At 45.7% G+C, this 19,172-nt stretch overlaps 8 non-coding genes across 8 annotated transcripts; all 8 read right to left on the reverse strand.

Moving 5' to 3' along the window:
• Window positions 1-4,266: 4,266 nt before the first annotated feature.
• Window positions 4,267-4,340, reverse strand: trnan-auu (transfer RNA asparagine (anticodon AUU)). The gene has a single exon. It is a non-coding gene; the product is annotated as a tRNA-Asn (tRNA).
• A 2,454-nt stretch (window positions 4,341-6,794) lies between these two features.
• On the reverse strand, window positions 6,795-6,866 carry trnaf-gaa (transfer RNA phenylalanine (anticodon GAA)). Its single transcript has one exon. It is a non-coding gene; the product is annotated as a tRNA-Phe (tRNA).
• A 2,710-nt stretch (window positions 6,867-9,576) lies between these two features.
• trnaf-gaa (transfer RNA phenylalanine (anticodon GAA)) lies at window positions 9,577-9,649 on the reverse strand. Its single transcript has one exon. It is a non-coding gene; the product is annotated as a tRNA-Phe (tRNA).
• A 1,190-nt stretch (window positions 9,650-10,839) lies between these two features.
• On the reverse strand, window positions 10,840-10,913 carry trnai-aau (transfer RNA isoleucine (anticodon AAU)). Its single transcript has one exon. It is a non-coding gene; the product is annotated as a tRNA-Ile (tRNA).
• Window positions 10,914-11,538: 625 nt separating this feature from the next.
• Window positions 11,539-11,612, reverse strand: trnai-aau (transfer RNA isoleucine (anticodon AAU)). Its single transcript has one exon. It is a non-coding gene; the product is annotated as a tRNA-Ile (tRNA).
• A 1,032-nt stretch (window positions 11,613-12,644) lies between these two features.
• trnai-aau (transfer RNA isoleucine (anticodon AAU)) lies at window positions 12,645-12,718 on the reverse strand. Its single transcript has one exon. It is a non-coding gene; the product is annotated as a tRNA-Ile (tRNA).
• A 1,032-nt stretch (window positions 12,719-13,750) lies between these two features.
• On the reverse strand, window positions 13,751-13,824 carry trnai-aau (transfer RNA isoleucine (anticodon AAU)). Its single transcript has one exon. It is a non-coding gene; the product is annotated as a tRNA-Ile (tRNA).
• Window positions 13,825-18,810: 4,986 nt separating this feature from the next.
• trnai-aau (transfer RNA isoleucine (anticodon AAU)) lies at window positions 18,811-18,884 on the reverse strand. The gene has a single exon. It is a non-coding gene; the product is annotated as a tRNA-Ile (tRNA).
• Between the last annotated feature and the right edge of the window lie 288 nt (window positions 18,885-19,172).

Genomic DNA, 19,172 nt, shown 5'->3' on the forward strand with positions numbered 1-19,172 from the left:
TCACATGCATGTGACTCGTAATTTTGACACTCAAAATGTAGATAATAGCCAGTATGGGGATCGAACCCTTGACATTGGCGTTATTAGCACCACACTCTAACCAACTGAGCTAACCGGCCATTTGCTATTTTGCTCAATTGTTGAAATGCACTGAGCCTCTGCAAGTGCTGGCACATCAACAAACATGTCCACCAACAGCATAGCCTGACAAGACTGGACCCTCTTGGTTGCTTCTTGTGGAAATTCCAAACGGCTGGGGAATTAGCTCAAATGCTTTGCACGCGTGAGGTAGTGGGATCGATGCCCACATTCTCCAAAAGCACATTGTTTTATGGATCCAAGAAAACTCCAGTTCACACTTCATGCAGCCTTGTCTTACGACAACCTACTGTCATGTAAACAATGACAAGAAACTGTCATGTAACAATGACAAGAAACTCTCATGTAACACTGATGTCACAATGTCAGATGAAAAAGAAAGACATTACTTACTTTCAGAGAGCAGCGTATCACACTCTAACCAACTGAGCTAACCGGCCGCTGGCTACAGAGCACAATTTTTGAGATGCACCGAGCCTCTGCAAGTGCTGGAGCGCAAACTAACAAGTCCACCAACAGCATAGCCCTGACAAGACTGGGCACTCTTGGTTGCTCCTTGTGGCAATTCCAAACAGCTGGGGAATTTGATCATTTGGTATTGTGTTTGCTTAGCATGCTATAGGTAGTGGGATCGATGCCCGCATTCCCCAAAAACACATTTTTTTGTGGATCCAAGAAAGCTGCAGTTCACACTTCATGCAGCCTTGTCTTATGACAACCTACTGTCATGTAGCAATGACAAGCAACTTTAATGTAACACTGATGTCAAAATGTCAGATGAAAAAGCAAGACATTACTTACTTTCAGAGGGGCAGCGTAGCACACACCATTGAGGCCCACAAACAAAGCTGTGGAAAGGTTTCTTGAAGCCAGAGCATAAAGAAAGAACAAATAAAGATGCCGAAACCCAGGATCGAACAAGGGACCTTCAGATCTTCAGTCTAACGCTCTCCCAACTGAGCTATTCCCAATTCACTCAACAAAATTCTGTGGCACCCTTGACAATTCACATGCATGTGACTCGTAATTTTGACACTCAAAATGTACATAATAGCCAGTATGGGGATCGAACCCATGACCTTGGCGTGGGTTCCATTAAACCCCACAACTCATCCAGAACGCCCGCAGCCCGTCTGGTGTTCAACCTTCCCAAGTTCTCTCCACGTCACCCCGCTCCTCCGCTCTCTCCACTGGCTTCCAAACCATCCGCTACAAGACCATGGTGCTTGCCTACGGGCTGTGAAACGGCACCTCAGTACCTCAGGCTCTGATCAGGCCCTACACCCAAACAAGGGCACTGCGTTCATCCACCTCTGGCCTGCTCGCCTCCCTACCACTGAGGAAGTACAGTTCGCTCAGCCCAGTCAAAACTGTTCGCTGCTCTGGCCCCCAATGGTGGAACAAACTCCCTCACGACGCCAGGACAGCGGAGTCAATCACCACCTTCCGGAGACACCTGAAACCCCACCTCTTCAAGAAATACCTAGGATAGGGTAAGTAAGGGTAGGTAATCCTCTCACCCCCCCAACAAGATTTAGATGCACTATTGTAAGTGGCTGTTCCACTGGATGTCATAAAGGTGTATGCACCAATTTGTAAGTCGCTCTGGATAAGAGCGTCTGCTAAATGACTTAAATGTAAAATGTAAATTAGCAAAAACACATCCCCAAAAACACATTTTTGTGGATCCAAGAAAGCTGCAGTTCACACTTCATGCAGCCTTGTCTTATGAAAACCTACTGTCATGTAGCAATGACAAGCAACTTTAATGTAACACTGATGTCAAAATGTCAGATCAAGACATTACTTACTTTCAGAGGAGCAGCGTAGCACACACCATTGAGGCCCACAAACAAAGCTGTGGAAAGGTTCTTGAAGCCAGAGCATAAAGAAAGAACAAATAAAGATGACGAAACCCGGGATCGAACCAGGACCTTCAGATCTTCAGTCTAACGCTCTCCCAACTGAGCTATTCCGGCCATTTGCACTCCTTTGAGTATTTTTGCTCAATTGTTAGAGAATCAACCCATGACCTTGGCGAGCACCACACCTCTGCAACTGGCCAGAGATTTTGCTCAATTGCTGAAATGCATGAGCCTCTCTGCAAGTGCTGCACATCAACAAACATGTCCACCAACAGCATAGCCTGACAAAACTGGACCCTTTTGGTTGCTTCTTGTGGAAATTCCAAAGCATTGGGGGAATTAGCTCACATGCTTTGCACGCGTGAGGCAGTGGATGATGCCCATTCTCAAAAGCACATTGTTTTATGGATCAAGAAAACTCCAGTTCACATTTCATGCAGCCTTTGTCTTATGACAACCTACTGTCATGTAAACAATGACAAGAAACTGTCATGTAACAATGACAAGAAACTCATGTAACACTGATGTCACAATGTCAGATGAAAAAGAAAGACATTACTTACTTTCAGAGAGACGTATCCACACACTCTAACCAACTGAGCTAACTGGCCGCTGGCTACAGGCACAATTTTTGAGATGCACCGAGCCTCTGCAAGTGCTGGAGCGCAAACCAACAAGTCCACCAACAGCATAGCCTGACAAGACTGGGCACTCTTGGTTGCTCCTTGTGGCAATTCAAACAGCTGGGAATTTGATCATTTGGTATTATGTTTGCTTAGCATGCTATAGGTAGTGGGATCGATACCCGCATTCCCAAAAACACATTTTTGTGGATCCAAGAAAGCTGCAGTTCACACTTCATGCAGCCTTGTCTTATGACAACCTACTGTCATGTAGCAAATGACAAGCAACTTTAATGTAACACTGATGTCAATTGTCAGATGAAAAGCAAGACATTACTTACTTTCAGAGGGGCAGTAGCACACACCATTGAGGCCCACAAACAAAGCTGGGAAAGGTTCTTGAAGCCAGAGCATAAGGAAAACAAATAAAGATGCTTCGAAACCTGGGATTGAACAAGGACCTGATCTTCAGTCTAACGCTCTCCAAACTGAGCTATTCGGTCACTCAACAAAATTCTGCTGGCACCCTTGACATTCACATGCATGTGACTCGTAATTTTACACTCAAAATGTACATAATAGCTTTCAGTATGGGGTTGAACTAATGACCTTAAGGTTGTAGCACCTCACTCAAAACAACTGAGCTAACCAGCCATTTGCGATTTTGCTCAATTGTTGAAATGCACTGACCTCTGCAAGTGCTGGCATCAACAAACATGTCCACCAACAGCATAGCCTGACAAGACTGGACCCTCTTGTTGCTTGTGGAAATTCCTAAAAACGGCTGGGGAATTAGCTCAAATGCTTTGCACGCGCGGAGGTAGTGGATCGATGCCCACATTCTCCAAAAGCACATTGTTTTATGGATCCAAGAAAACTCCAGTTCACACTTCATGCAGCCTTGTCTTACGACAACCTACTGTCATGGCAAACAATGACAAAGCAAACTGTCATGTAACAATGACAAGAAACTCTCATGTAACACTGATGTCACAATGTCAGATGAAAAAGAAAGACATTACTTACTTTCAGAGAGCAGCGTATCACACTCTAACCAACTGAGCTAACCGGCCGCTGGCTACAGAGCACAATTTTGAGATGCACCGAGCCTCTGCAAGTGCTGAGTGCAACCAACAAGTCCACCAACAGCATAGCCTGGAAACAAGACTGGCACTCTTGGTTGCTCCTTGTGGGCAATTCCAAACAGCTGGGGAATTTGATCATTTGGTATTGTGTTTGCTTAGCATGCTATCATTGATAGGATCGATGCCTGTGATATTCTAAAAAACACATTTTTGTGGATCCAGAAAGTTGCAGTTCACACTTCATGCAGCCTTGTCTTATGACAACCTACTGTCATGTGACAAATGACAAGCAACTTTAATGTAACACTGATGTCAAATGTCAGATGAAAAAGCAAGACATTACTTACTTTCAGAGGGCAGTAGCACACACCGTGAGCCCACAAACAAAGCTGTGGAAAGGTTCCTTGAAGCCAGAGCATAAAGAAAGAACAAATAAAGATGCCAAAAACCGGGATTGAACAAAGGGACCTTTAGATCTTCAGTCTAACGCTCTCCAAACTGAGCTATTCCCGGCAATTCATTCAACATAATTCTGGCACCCTTGACAATTCACATGCATGTGACTCGTAATTTTGACACTCAAAATGTACATAATAGCCAGTATGGGGATCGAACCCATGACCTTGGCGTTAATAGCACCACACTCTAACCAACTGAGCTAACCGGCCATTTGCTATTTTGCTCAATTGTTGAAATGCACTGAGCCTCTGCAAGTGCTGGCACATCAAACAAGTCCACCAACAGCATAGTCTGACAAGACTGGACCCTCTTGGTTGCTTCTTGTGGAAATTCCAAACGGCTGGGGAATTAGCTCAAATGCTTTGCACGCGTGAGGTAGTGGGATCGATGCCCACATTCTCCAAAAGCACATTGTTTTGTGGATCCAAGAAAGCTGCAGTTCATACTTCATGCAGCCTTGTCTTATGAAAACCTACTGTCATGTAGCAATGACAAGCAACTTTAATGTAACACTGATGTCAAAATGTCAGATGAAAAAGCAAGACATTACTTACTTTCAGAGGGCAGCGTAGCACACACCATTGAGGCCCACAAACAAAGCTGTGGAAAGGTTCATGAAGCCAGAGCAAAGAACTGAAACCTGGGGAACCAGGACCTTCAGATCTTCAGTCTAACGCTCTCCCAACTGAGCTAGCAATTCACTATTCTGTGGCATCCTTGACAATTCACATGCATGTGACTCGTAATTTTGACACTCAAAAGTACATAATAGCCAGTATGGGGATCGAACCCATGACCTTGGCGGCACCACACTCTAACCAACTGAGCTAACCAGCCATTTGCTATTTTGCTCAATTGTTGATGCACCTCTCAGCACATCAACAAACAAGTCCACCAACAGCATAGCCTGACAAGACTGGACCCTCTTGGTTGCTTCTTGTGGAAATTCCAAACGGCTGGGGAGCTCAAATGCTTTGCACGCGTGGGAGTGGGATCGATGCCCACATTCTCCAAAAGCACATTGTTTTATGGATCCAAGAAAACTCCAGTTCACACTTCATGCAGCCTTGTCTTACGACAACCTACTGTCATGTAAACAATGACAAGAAACTGTCACAATTACAAGAAATGTGACTCGATAATTTTGACACTCACACACTCTAACCAACTGAGCTAACCGGCCATAATATCCAGTGCTGGGGCAAAACTAACAAGTCCACCAACAGCATAACCTGACAAGACTGACCAATTCCAAACAGCTGGGAATTTGATCATTTGGTATTGTGCTTTGCTTAGCATGCTATAGGTAGCAAAAAACACATTTTGTGGATCCAAGAAAGCTGCAGTTCACACTTCATGCAGCCTTGTCTTATGAAAACCTACTGTCATGTAGCAATGACAAGCAACTTTAATGTAACACTGATGTCAAAATGTCAGATGAAAAAGCAAGACATTACTTACTTTCAGAGGAGCAGCGTAGCACACACCATTGAGGCCCACAAACAAAGCTGTGGAAAGGTTCCTTGAAGCCAGAGCATAAAGAAAGAACAAATAAAGATGCCGAAACCCGGATCAAACCAGGGACCTTCAGATCTTCAGTCTAACACTCTCCCAACTGAGCTATTCCGGCAATTCATTCAACAAAATTCTGTGGCACTTTTGACAATTCACATGCATGTGACTGTAATTTTGACACTCAAAATGTACATAATAGCCAGTATGGGGATCAAACCCCATGACCTTGGGGTTATTAGCACCACACTCTAACCAACTGAGCTAACCGGCCATTTGCTATTTTGCTCAATTGTTGAAATGCACTGAGCCTCTGCAAGTGCTGGCACATCAACAAACATGTCCACCAACAGCATAGCCTGACAAGACTGGACCCTCTTGGTTGCTTCTTGTGGAAATTCCAAACGGCTGGGGAATTAGCTCAAATGCTTTGCACGCGTGAGTTAGTGGGATCGATGCCCACATTCTCCAAAAGCACATTGTTTTATGGATCCAAGAAAACTCCAGTTCACACTTCATGCAGCCTTGTCTTACGACAACCTACTGTCATGTAAACAATGACAAGAAACTGTCATGTAACAATGACAAGAAACTCTCATGTAACACTGATGTCACAATGTCAGATGAAAAAGAAAGACATTACTTACTTTCAGAGAGCAGCGTATCACACACTCTAACCAACTGAGCTAACCGGCCGCTGGCTACAGAGCACAATTGTTGAGATGCACCGAGCCTCTGCAAGTGCTGGAGCGCAAACTAACAAGTCCACCAACAGCATAGCCTGACAAGACTGGGCACTCTTGGTTGCTCCTTGTGGCAATTCCAAACAGCTGGGGAATTTGATCAATTGGTATTGTGTTTGCTTAGCATGCTATAGGTAGTGGGATCGATGCCCGCATTCCCCAAAAACACATTTTTTGTGGATCCAAGAAAGCTGCAGTTCACACTTCATGCAGCCTTGTCTTATGAAAACCTACTGTCATGTAGCAATGACAAGCAACTTTAATGTAACACTGATGTCAAATTGTCAGATGAAAAAGCAAGACATTACTTACTTTCAGAGGGGCAGCGTAGCACACACCATTGAGGCCCACAAACAAAGCTGGGGAAAGGTTCCTGAAGCCAGAGCATAAAGAAAGAACAAATAAAGATGCCGAAACCCGGGATCGAACAGGGACCTTTAGATCTTCAGTCTAACGCTCTCCCAACTGAGCTATTCCGGCATTCACTCAACAAAATTCTGTGGCACCCTTGACAATTCACATGCATGTGACTCGTAATTTTGACACTCAAAATGTACATAATAGCCAGTATGGGGATCGAACCATGACCTTGGCGTTATTAGCACCACACTCTAACCAACTGAGCTAACCAGCCATTTGCTATTTTGCTCAATTGTTGAAATGCACTGAGCCTCTGCAAGTGCTGGCACATCAACAAACATGTCCACCAACAGCATAGCCTGACAAGACTGGACCCTCTTGGTTGCTTCTTGTGGAAATTCCAAACGGCTGGGGAATTAGCTCAAATGCTTTGCACGCGTGAGGTAGTGGGATCGATGCCCACATTCTCCAAAAGCACATTGTTTTATGGATCCAAGAAAACTCCAGTTCACACTTCATGCAGCCTTGTCTTACGACAACCTACTGTCATGTAAACAATGACAAGAAACTGTCATGTAACAATGACAAGAAACTCTCATGTAACACTGATGTCACAATGTCAGATGAAAAAGAAAGACATTACTTACTTTCAGAGAGCAGCGTATCACACACTCTAACCAACTGAGCTAACCGGCCGCTGGCTACAGAGCACAATTGTTGAGATGCACCGAGCCTCTGCAAGTGCTAGAGCGCAAACTAACAAGTCCACCAACAGCATAGCCTCTCCAAGACTGGGCACTCTTGGTTGCTCCTTGTGGCAATTCAAACAGCTGGGGAATTTGATCAATTGGTATTGTGTTTGCTTAGCATGCTATAGGTAGTGGGATCGATGCCCGCATTCCCCAAAACACATTTTTTGTGGATCCAAGAAAGCTGCAGTTCACACTTCATGCAGCCTTGTCTTATGACAACCTACTGTCATGTAGCAATGACAAGCAACTTTAATGTAACACTGATGTCAAAATGTCAGATGAAAAAGCAAGACATTACTTACTTTCAGAGGGGCAGCGTAGCACACACCATTGAGGCCCACAAACAAAGCTGTGGAAAGGTTTCTTGAAGCCAGAGCATAAAGAAAGAACAAATAAAGAGAGCAGGATCGAACAAAGGGACCTTCAGATCTTCAGTCTAACGCCTCTCCCAAAGCTATTGCAAAACAATGACAAGATAATTCTGTGGCACCCTTTGACAAACATGCATGTGACTCATAATTTGACACTCAAAATGTACATAATCAGTATGGGGAGAAACCCATCTTCGTTATTAGCAGCGTATCAAACTCTAACCAACTGAGCTAACCAGGCTACAGAGCAAAATTGTTGAAAATGCACTGAGCCTCTGCAAGTGCTATCAACAAACAAGTCCATAACCTGCATTCAATTCCAAACAGCAGCCTCAATTGGTATTCTATAGGTATGGATCAATGCCCACGTTTCCAAAAACACATTTTTTGTGGATCCAAGAAAGCTGCAGTTCACACTTCATGCAGCCTTGTCTTATGAAACCTATGTCATGTAGCAATGACAAGCAACTTTAATGTAACACTGATGTCAAAATGTCAGATGAAAAAGCAAGACATTACTTACTTTCAGAGGAGCAGCGTAGCAACAATGAGGCCCACAAACAAAGCTGTGGAAAGGTTCCTTGAAGCCAGAGCATAAAGAAAGAACTAATAAAGATGACGGGATCAAACCAGGGACCTTCAGATCTTCAGTCTAACACCTCCCAACTGAGCTATTCCGGCAATTCAATCAACAAAATTCTGTACCCTTGAGCACCATGCATGTGACTCGTAATTTGACACTCAAAATGTACATAATAGCCAGTATGGGGATCGAACCCATGACCTTGGCGTTATTAGCACCACATTAACCAACTGAGCTAACCGGCCATTTGCTATTTTGCTCAATTGTTGAAATGCACTGAGCCTCTGCAAGTGCTGGCACATCAACAAACAAGTCCACCAACAGCATAGCCTGACAAGACTGGACCCTCTTGGTTGCTTCTTGTGGAAATTCCAACCGGCTGGGGAATTAGCTCAAATGCTTTGCACGCGTGAGGTAGTGGGATCGATGCCCACATTCTCCAAAAGCACATTGTTTTATGGATCCAAGAAAACTCCAGTTCACACTTCATGCAGCCTTGTCTTATGAAAACCTACTGTCATGTAAACAATGACAAGAAACTGTCATGTAACAATGACAAGAAACTCTCATGTAACACTGATGTCACAATGTCAGATGAAAAAGAAAGACATTACTTACTTTCAGAGAGCAGCGTATCACACACTCTAACCAACTGAGCTAACTGGCCGCTGGCTACAGAGCACAATTGTTGAGATGCACCGAGCCTCTGCAAGTGCTGGAGCGCAAACTAACAAGTCCACCAACAGCATAGCCTGACAAGACTGGACACTCTTGGTTGCTCCTTGTGGCAATTCCAAACAGCTGGGGAATTTGATCAATTGGTATTGTGTTTGCTTAGCATGCTATAGGTAGTGGGATCGATACCCGCATTCCCCAAAAACACATTTTTTTGTGGATCCAAGAAAGCTGCAGTTCACACTTCATGCAGCCTTGTCTTATGAAAACCTACTGTCATGTAGCAATGACAAGCAACTTTAATGTAACACTGATGTCAAATTGTCAGATGAAAAAGCAAGACATTACTTACTTTCAGAGGAGCAGCGTAGCACACACCATTGAGGCCCACAAACAAAGCTGGGGAAAGGTTCCTTGAAGCCAGAGCATAAAGAAAGAACAAATAAAGATGCCGAAACCTGGGATCGAACCAGGGACCTTCAGATCTTCAGTCTAACGCTATCCCAACTGAGCTATTCCGGCAATTCACTCAACAAAATTCTGTGGCACCCTTGACAATTCACATGCATGTGACTCGTAATTTTTACACTCAAAATGTACATAATAGCCAGTATGGGGATCGAACCAATGACCTTGGCGTTATTAGCACCACACTCTAACCAACTGAGCTAACCAGCCATTTGCTATTTTGCTCAATTGTTGAAATGCACTGAGCCTCTGCAAGTGCTGGCACATCAACAAACATGTCCACCAACAGCATAGCCTGACAAGACTGGACCCTCTTGGTTGCTTCTTGTGGAAATTCCAAACGGCTGGGGAATTAGCTCAAATGCTTTGCACGCGTGAAGTAGTGGGATCGATGCCCACATTCTCCAAAAGCACATTGTTTTATGGATCCAAGAAAACTCCAGTTCACACTTCATGCAGCCTTGTCTTACGACAACCTACTGTCATGGAAACAATGACAAGAAACTGTCATGTAACAATGACAAGAAACTCTCATGTAACACTGATGTCACAATGTCAGATGAAAAAGAAAGACATTACTTACTTTCAGAGAGCAGCGTATCACACACTCTAACCAACTGAGCTAACCGGCCGCTGGCTACAGAGCACAATTTTTGAGATGCACCGAGCCTCTGCAAGTGCTGGAGCGCAAACTAACAAGTCCACCAACAGCATAGCCTGACAAGACTGGGCACTCTTGGTTGCTCCTTGTGGCAATTCCAAACAGCTGGGGAATTTGATCATTTGGTATTGTGTTTGCTTAGCATGCTATAGGTAGTGGGATCGATGCCCGCATTCCCCAAAAACACATTTTTTTGTGGATCCAAGAAAGCTGCAGTTCACACTTCATGCAGCCTTGTCTTATGACAACCTACTGTCATGTAGCAATGACAAGCAACTTTAATGTAACACTGATGTCAAAATGTCAGATGAAAAAGCAAGACATTACTTACTTTCAGAGGGGCAGCGTAGCACACACCATTGAGGCCCACAAACAAAGCTGTGGAAAGGTTCCTTGAAGCCAGAGCATAAAGAAAGAACAAATAAAGATGACGAAACCCGGGATCGAACAAGGGACCTTTAGATCTTCAGTCTAACGCTCTCCCAACTGAGGTATTCCGGCAAATCACTCAACATAATTCTGTGGCACCCTTGACAATTCACATACATGTGACTCGTAATTTTGACACTCAAAATGTACATAATAGCCAGTATGGGGATCGAACCCATGACCTTGGTGTTATTAGCACCAAACTCTAACCAACTGAGCTAACCAGCCATTTGCTATTTTGCTCAATTGTTGAAATGCACTGAGCCTCTGCAAGTGCTGGCACATCAACAAACAAGTCCACCAACAGCATAGCCTGACAAGACTGGACCCTCTTGGTTGCTTCTTGTGGAAATTCCAAACGGCTGGGGAATTAGCTCAAATGCTTTGCACGCGTGAGGTAGTGGGATCGATGCCCACGTTCTCCAAAAGCACATTGTTTTATGGATCCAAGAAAACTCCAGTTCACACTTCATGCAGCCTTGTCTTACGACAACCTACTGTCATGTAAACAATGACAAGAAACTGTCATGTAACAATTACAAGAAACTCTCATGTAACACTGATGTCACAATGTCAGATGAAAAAGCAAGACATTACTTACTTTCAGAGGGGCAGCGTAGCACACACCATTGAGGCCCACAAACAAAGCTGTGGAAAGGTTCCTTGAAGCCAGAGCATAAAGAAAGAACAAATAAAGATGCCGAAACCCGGGATCGAACAAGGGACCTTTAGATCTTCAGTCTAACGCTCTCCCAACTGAGGTATTCCGGCAAATCACTCAACATAATTCTGTGGCACCCTTGACAATTCTCATGCATGTGACTCGTAATTTTGACACTCAAAATGTACATAATAGCCAGTATGGGGATCGAACCCATGACCTTGGCGTTATTAGCACCACACTCTAACCAACTGAGCTAACCGGCCATTTGCTATTTTGCTCAATTGTTGAAATGCACTGAGCCTCTGCAAGTGCTGGCACATCAACAAACAAGTCCACCAACAGCATAGCCTGACAAGACTGGACCCTCTTGGTTGCTTCTTGTGGAAATTCCAAACGGCTGGGGAATTAGCTCAAATGCTTTGCACGCGTGAGGTAGTGGGATCGATGCCCACGTTCTCCAAAAGCACATTGTTTTATGGATCCAAGAAAACTCCAGTTCACACTTCATGCAGCCTTGTCTTACGACAACCTACTGTCATGTAAACAATGACAAGAAACTGTCATGTAACAATTACAAGAAACTCTCATGTAACACTGATGTCACAATGTCAGATGAAAAAGAAAGACATTACTTACTTTCAGAGAGCAGCGTATCACACACTCTAACCAACTGAGCTAACCGGCCGCTGGCTACAGAGCACAATTGTTGAGATGCACCGAGCCTCTGCAAGTGCTGGAGCGCAAACTAACAAGTCCACCAACAGCATAGCCTGACAAGACTGGACACTCTTGGTTGCTCCTTGTGGCAATTCCAAACAGCTGGGGAATTTGATCATTTGGTATTGTGTTTGCTTAGCATGCTATAGGTAGTGGGATCGATGCCCGCATTCCCCAAAAACACATTTTTTGTGGATCCAAGAAAGCTGCAGTTCACACTTCATGCAGCCTTGTCTTATGACAACCTACTGTCATGTAGCAATGACAAGCAACTTTAATGTAACACTGATGTCAAAATGTCAGATGAAAAAGCAAGACATTACTTACTTTCAGAGGGGCAGCGTAGCACACACCATTGAGGCCCACAAACAAAGCTGTGGAAAGGTTCCTTGAAGCCAGAGCATAAAGAAAGAACAAATAAAGATGCCAAAACCCGGGATCGAACAAGGGACCTTTAGATCTTCAGTCTAACGCTCTCCCAACTGAGGTATTCCGGCAAATCACTCAACATAATTCTGTGGCACCTTGACAAATCTCATGCATGTGACTCGTAATTTTGACACTCAAAATGTACATAATAGCCAGTATGGGGATCAAACCCATGACCTTGGCGTTATTAGCACCACACTCTAACCAACTGAGCTAACCGGCCATTTGCTATTTTGCTCAATTGTTGAAATGCACTGAGCCTCTGCAAGTGCTGGCACATCAACAAACAAGTCCACCAACAGCATAGCCTGACAAGACTGGACCCTCTTGGTTGCTTCTTGTGGAAATTCCAAACGGCTGGGGAATTAGCTCAAATGCTTTGCACGCGTGAGGTAGTGGGATCGATGCCCACGTTCTCCAAAAGCACATTGTTTTATGGATCCAAGAAAACTCCAGTTCACACTTCATGCAGCCTTGTCTTACGACAACCTACTGTCATGTAAACAATGACAAGAAACTGTCATGTAACAATGACAAGAAACTCTCATGTAACACTGATGTCACAATGTCAGATGAAAAAGCAAGACATTACTTACTTTCAGAGAGCAGCGTATCACACACTCTAACCAACTGAGCTAACCGGCCGCTGGCTACAGAGCACAATTGTTGAGATGCACCGAGCCTCTGCAAGTGCTGGAGCGCAAACTAACAAGTCCACCAACAGCATAGCCTGACAAGACTGGGCACTCTTGGTTGCTCCTTGTGGCAATTCCAAACAGCTGGGGAATTTGATAATTTGGTATTGTGTTTGCTTAGCATGCTATAGGTAGTGGGATCGATGCCCGCATTCCCCAAAAGCACATTTTTTGTGGATCCAAGAAAGCTGCAGTTCACACTTCATGCAGCCTTGTCTTATGACAACCTACTGTCATGTAGCAATGACAAGCAACTTTAATGTAACACTGATGTCAAATGTCAGATGAAAAAGCAAGACATTACTTACTTTCAGAGGGGCAGCGTAGCACACACCATTGAGGCCCACAAACAAAGCTGTGGAAAGGTTCCTTGAAGCCAGAGCATAAAGAAAGAACAAATAAAGATGCCGAAACCCGGGATCGAACAAGGGACCTTTAGATCTTCAGTCTAACGCTCGCCCAACTGTGGTATTCCGGCAAATCACTCAACATAATTATGTGGCACCCTTGACAATTCACATGCATGTGACTCGTAATTTTGACACTCAAAATGTACATAATAGCCAGTATGGGGATCGAACCCATGACCTTGGCGTTATTAGCACCACACTCTAACCAACTGAGCTAACCAGCGATTTGCTATTTTGCTCAATTGTTGAAATGCACTGAGCCTCTGCAAGTGCTGGCACATCAACAAACAAGTCCACCAACAGCATAGCCTGACAAGACTGGACCCTCTTGGTTGCTTCTTGTGGAAATTCCAAACGGCTGGGGAATTAGCTCAAATGCTTTGCACGCGTGAGGTAGTGGGATCGATGCCCAAGTTCTCCAAAAGCACATTGTTTTATGGATCCAAGAAAACTCCAGTTCACACTTCATGCAGCCTTGTCTTACGACAACCTACTGTCATGTAAACAATGACAAGAAACTCTCATGTAACACTGATGTCACAATGTCAGATGAAAAAGAAAGACATTACTTACTTTCAGAGAGCAGCGTATCACACACTCTAACCAACTGAGCTAACCGGCCGCTGGCTACAGAGCACAATTGTTGAGATGCACCGAGCCTCTGCAAGTGCTGGAGCGCAAACTAACAAGTCCACCAACAGCATAGCCTGACAAGACTGGACACTCTTGGTTGCTCCTTGTGGCAATTCCAAACAGCTGGGGAATTTGATCAATTGTTTCCGGTTCCGGGTTGGAGCGAGCGGTCGCATTCGCACTTCGCTCTGCAGGTTGTATAACTTTTTCATTACATTTCATTATAGTACAACGGTTGATTTGTCTAATCTTAGCAATTCTTCTTAGCTAGCTACATAGCCGTCCTTGTATCAGAGATAATTGCATAATTATCGTATTTCGTCGCCCTAACGTAGCCTTCACTGCTATTCGCCCAGGAGCTAGCAACGCTAGCTAACGCACACGGATTAGCATCACTGTAGTGCTATTCACTCAACTGAACGACTTGATTAGTCTAGTGTTAGCTAGCTACATAGCTGTCTTTGTTTCCAAGATAATTGTGTAGTTTAGTGTGTGTAGCCTTGGAGTGATTATCTTAATTCACTGAGGGTCGCTAGCCAGCTATTTGTCGTCCTTAACGTAGGAGACTCTGCTAGCTAGCCAACTGTTTCGAATTCAACAACCCGGTCAGGTAGTTTCACATTTTCATTTCATTTCATTTCATTACAGTACAACGGTTTGATTTGTTTGATCGTAGCTAGCTACATAGCTAGCTACATAGCCGTCTTTGTTTCAAAGATAATTGTGTAGTCTAGAGCGATTTCCTAGGTTAGCTAGCCAGCTATTGTCGTTCTTTTAACGCAACGTAACGTAAACAACACTGCTAGCTAGCCAGCTAGCCTCGAATAGTAGCACTGTTGAAACTATTACACTCAACGGAACGACTTGATTAGTGTAGTGTCAACAACGCAGCTACTGCCAGCTAGCCTACTTTAGCAGTACTGTATCATTTTAATCATTTTAGTCAATAAGATTCTTGCTACGTAAGCTTAACTTTCTGAACATTCGAGACGTGTAGTCCACTTGTCATTCCAATCTCCTTGCATTAGCGTAGCCTTTTCTGTAGCCTGTCAACTATGTGTCTGTCTATCCCTGTTCTCTCCTCTCTGCACAGACCATACAAACGCTCCACACCGCGTGGCCGCGACCACCCTACTCTGGTGGTCCCAGCGCGTATGACCCACGTGGAGTTCCAGGTCTCCGGTAGCCTCTGGAACTGCCGATCTGCGGCCAACAAGGCAGAGTTCATCTCAGCCTATGCCTCCCCTCCAGTCCCTTGACTTCTTGGCACTGACGGAAACATGGATCACCACAGATAACACTGCTACTCCTACTGCTCTCTCCTCGTCCGCCCACGTGTTCTCGCACACCCCGAGAGCTTCTGGTCAGCGGGGTGGTGGCACCGGGATCCTCATCTCTCCCAAGTGGTCTTTCTCTCTTTCTCCCCTTACCCATCTGTCTATCGCCTCCTTTGAATTCCATGCTGTCACAGTTACCAGCCCTTTCAAGCTTAACATCCTTATCATTTATCGCCCTCCAGGTTCCTCGGAGAGTTCATCAATGAGCTTGATGCCTTGATAAGCTCCTTTCCTGAGGATGGCTCACCTCTCACAGTTCTGGGCGACTTTAACCTCCCCACGTCTACCTTTGACTCATTCCTCTCTGCCTCCTTCTTTCCACTCCTCTCCTCTTTTGACCTCACCCTCGCACCTTCCCCCCTACTCACAAGGCAGGCAATACGCTTGACCTCATCTTTACTAGATGCTGTTCTTCCACTAACCTCATTGCAACTCCTCCAAGTCTCCGAACACTACCTTGTATCCTTTCCTCTCAGCTCTCATCCAACACTTCCCACACTGCCCCTACTCCCGGATGGTATGCGCCGTCCCAACCTTCGCTCTCTCTCCCCCCTTCTCTCTCCTCTTCCATCCTATCATCTCTTCCCTCTGCTCAAACTTTCTCAACCTATCCTGATTCTGCCTCCTCAACCCTCCTCTCCTCCTTACTGCATCCTTTGACTCTCTATGTCCCTATCCTCCAGGCCGGCTCGGTCCTCCCCCTCCTCCGGCTCCGTGGCTCGGCCACGACTCATTGCGAGCTCACAGGGGTGACTCCCGGGACCGAGCGGAAATGGAGGAAAGCTAGCCTCCTGCGGACCTGGCATCCTTTCACTCCCTCCCTCTCTACATTTTTCCTCCTCTGTCTCTGCTGCTAAAGCCACTTTCTACCATTCTAAATTCCAAGCATCTGCCTCTAACCCTAGGAAGCTCTTTGCCACCTTCTCCTCCCTCCTGAACCTCCCCCCTCCTCCCTCTCTGCAGATGACTTCGTCAACCATTTTTGAAAAAGAAGGTCATGACATCCGATCCTCGTTTGCTAAGTCAAACGACACCGCTAGTTCTGCTCACACTGCCCTACCCTATGCTCTGACCTCTTTCTCCCTCTCTCTCCAGATGAAATCTCAGCGTCTTGTGACGGACGGCGTCAACAACCTGCCCGCTTGACCCTATCCCCTCCTCTCTTCTCAGACCATTTCCGGAGACCTTCTCCCTTACCTCACCTCGCTCATCAACTCATCCCTGACCGCTGGCTACGTCCCTCCGTCTTCAAGAAGAGCGGAAGTTGCACCCCCTTCTGAAAAAACCTACACTCGATCCCTCCGATGTCAACAGCACAGACCAGTATCCCTTCTCTCTTTTCTCTCCAAAACTCTTGGCGTGCCGTCCTTGGCCAGCTCTACCGCTATCTCTCTCAGAATGACCTTCTTGATCCAAATCAGTCAGGTTTCCAGACTAGTCACTCAACTGAGACTGCTCTTCTCTGTATCTGGAGCGCTCCACTGCTAAAGCTAACTCTCTCTCCTCTGCTCTCATCCTTCTAGACCTATGGCTGCCTTCTGATACTGTGAACCATCAGATCCTCCTCTCCACCCTCTCCGAGTTAGGCATCTCGGCGTGACCTTGGATTCGTCCTACCTGACAGGTCGCTCCTACCAGGTGGCGTGGCGAGAATCTGTCTCCTCACCACGCGCTCTCACCACTGGTGTCCCCCAGGGCTCTGTTCTAGGCCCTCTCTTATTCTCGCTATACACCAAGTCACTTGGCTCTGTCATAACCTCACATGGTCTCTCCTATCATTGCTATGAAGACGACACACAATTAATCTTCTCCTTTCCCCTTCTGATGACCAGGTGGCGAATCGCATCTCTGCATGTCTGGCAGACATATCAGTGTGGATGACGGATCACCACCTCAAGCTGAACCTCAGCAAGACGGAGCTCCTCTTCCTCCCGGGGAAGGACTGCCCGTTCCATGATCTCGCCATCACGGTTGACAACTCCATTGTGTCGTCCTCCCAGAGCGCTAAGAACCTTGGCGTGATCCTGGACAACACCCTGACGTTCTCAACTAACATCAAGGCGGTGTCCCGTTCCTGTAGGTTCATGCTCTACAACATCCGCAGAGTACGACCCTGCCTCACACAGGAAGCGGCGCAGGTCCTAATCCAGGCACTTGTCATCTCCCGTCTTGATTACTGCAACTCGCTGTTGGCTGGGCTCCCTGCCTGTGCCATTAAACCCCTACAACTCATCCAGAACGCCGCAGCCCGTCTGGTGTTCAACCTTCCCAAGTTCTCGCACGTCACCCCGCTCCTCCGCTCTCTCCACTGGCTTCCAGTTGAAGCTCGCATCCGCTACAAGACCATGGTGCTTGCCTACGGAGCTGTGAGGGGAACGGCACCTCAGTACCTCCAGGCTCTGATCAGGCCCTACACCCAAACAAGGGCACTGCGTTCATCCACCTCTGGCCTGCTCGCCTCCCTACCACTGAGGAAGTACAGTTCCCGCTCAGCCCAGTCAAAACTGTTCGCTGCTCTGGCCCCCAATGGTGGAACAAACTCCCTCACGACGCCAGGACAGCGGAGTCAATCACCACCTTCCGGAGACACCTGAAACCCCACCTCTTCAAGGAATACCTAGGATAGGGTAAGTAAGGGTAAGTAATCCTTCTCACCCCCCTTCTCACCCCCCAAAAAAGATTTAGATGCAAGTGGCTGTTCCACTGGATGCCATAAGGTGTATGCACCAATTTGTAAGTCGCTCTGGATAAGAGCGTCTGCTAAATGACTTAAATGTAAATGTAAATGTGTTTGCTTAGCATGCTATAGGTAGTGGGATCGATGCCCGCATTCCCCAAAAACACATTTTTTTGTGGATCCAAGAAAGCTGCAGTTCACACTTCATGCAGCCTTGTCTTATGACAACCTACTGTCATGTAGCAATGACAAGCAACTTTAATGTAACACTGATGTCAAAATGTCAGATGAAAAAGCAAGACATTACTTACTTTCAGAGGAGCAGCGTAGCACACACCATTGAGGCCCACAAACAAAGCTGTGGAAAGGTTCCTTGAAGCCAGAGCATAAAGAAAGAACAAATAAAGATGCCGAAACCCGGGATCGAACCAGGGACCTTTAGATCTTCAGTCTACCTCTCTCCCAACTGAGCTATTCCTGCAATTCACTCAACATAATTCTGTGGCACCCTTGACAATTCACATGCATGTGACTCGTAATTTTGACACTCAAAATGTACATAATAGCCAGTATGGGGATCGAACCCATGACCTTGGCGTTATTAGCACCACACTCTAACCAACTGAGCTAACCGGCCATTTGCTATTTTGCTCAATTGTTGAAATGCACTGAGCCTCTGCAAGTGCTGGCACATCAACAAACAAGTCCACCAACAGCATAGCCTGACAAGACTGGACCCTCTTGGTTGCTTCTTGTGGAAATTCCAAACGGCTGGGGAATTAGCTCAAATGCTTTGCACGCGTGAGGTAGTGGGATCGATGCCCACATTCTCCAAAAGCACATTGTTTTATGGATCCAAGAAAACTCCAGTTCACACTTCATGCAGCCTTGTCTTACGACAACCTACTGTCATGTAAACAATGAC

The sequence above is a fragment of the Oncorhynchus keta genome, unplaced genomic scaffold (genome assembly GCF_023373465.1).
Source record: "Oncorhynchus keta strain PuntledgeMale-10-30-2019 unplaced genomic scaffold, Oket_V2 Un_contig_19564_pilon_pilon, whole genome shotgun sequence".
Taxonomy (NCBI): domain Eukaryota; kingdom Metazoa; phylum Chordata; class Actinopteri; order Salmoniformes; family Salmonidae; genus Oncorhynchus; species Oncorhynchus keta.